Raw genomic sequence first — 1,181 nt, forward strand, 5'->3', positions numbered from 1 at the left:
GGAAGACAGCAAATCAAATGAAAGCCAAGGAAGGGAGGAATGTGTACAGCTCTTCACACTATGATGATTATGACAGATACAGCCTGAGTTAGGAAAGGAGGAGATCAAGGAGTCGGTCTTTTGATTACAACTATAGGAGATCTTATAGTCCTAGAAACAGTACACGGACTGGAAGACCAGAAGCCATTCCGACAAATGGCAGAAGCCATTCCGACTGATAGATTCAAACACCGAAATCGATCTTTTTCAAGATCTAAATCCAATTCATGATCATGGTCTGAGTCCCAGCCCAAGAAAGAAATGAAGGCTAAATCACGTTCTAGGTCTGCATCTCATACCAAAACTAGAGGCACCTCTAAAACAGATTCCGAAACACATTATAAGTCTGTCTCAAGATACAAAAAGGAATCAAGGAAAAAAGAACCACCTAGATCCAAATCTCAGTCAAGATCACAGTCTAGGTCTAGGTCAAAATCTAGATCAAGGTCTTGGACTAGTCCTAAGTCCAGTGGCCACTGATAGTGTAAATCATGATACTTTCTAGGCATGTATCATTCATTTACTCATAGTTTATATACTTAAATTATCAGGGCTACAATGTTGCAATGATGTGTTTAAAAAAACACTTTGTTAGTTTCCCTGTACCAAGCAATTGTTATAATTAAAATGATATGCTGTTGAGAAGAGAAGCCAAAAAAAAAAGCCCCCTAAGTTCTCCACACTGGTTGAGATAAGGGTGATGTCTTTAATCAACTTGATTGTTTTTACAAATCACACCTTGAGTGTTTGCTGTTCTTCACAATTATTAACAATTCCTCCGGTTCTTGAGACTTGAGATGGGATTTGGGAGGCAGAGGGGGTTGCTCCTCTTTTCAGTGTGGTTGATTACAGATTTGTTATTTCAAAGAGTCAATAGATGTGGCATAATTATTATTATTGTTGTTGCAATTCAGGGACAACAAACTGGGACTTTGAGTCCCCTGCTTGTACTGACCTTGAGAAATTACTAGAGATGCTTTTTATCAGATAAACCAAACCATAATTTGGTCTCTCTCTATAGACAGAGCATCTGTGAGATTTCAACAGGCTGGGCTTTCCCATCATTTTTCATGGTAGACTGTTAACCCCTCTCTGAACTCTGGCCACACCAACCTCTGTTTCAGTGGTCTGTTTATTGCTCA

The 1,181-nt window shown here is 39.2% G+C and overlaps 1 pseudogene; it reads left to right on the forward strand.

Moving 5' to 3' along the window:
- Positions 1-5: 5 nt before the first annotated feature.
- On the forward strand, positions 6-615 carry LOC103726433 (annotated as a pseudogene).
- The last annotated feature ends 566 nt before the right edge of the window (positions 616-1,181 follow it).

Source organism: Nannospalax galili, unplaced genomic scaffold (genome assembly GCF_000622305.1).
Source record: "Nannospalax galili isolate Female #2095 unplaced genomic scaffold, S.galili_v1.0 scaffold4069, whole genome shotgun sequence".
Taxonomy (NCBI): Eukaryota; Metazoa; Chordata; class Mammalia; order Rodentia; family Spalacidae; genus Nannospalax; species Nannospalax galili.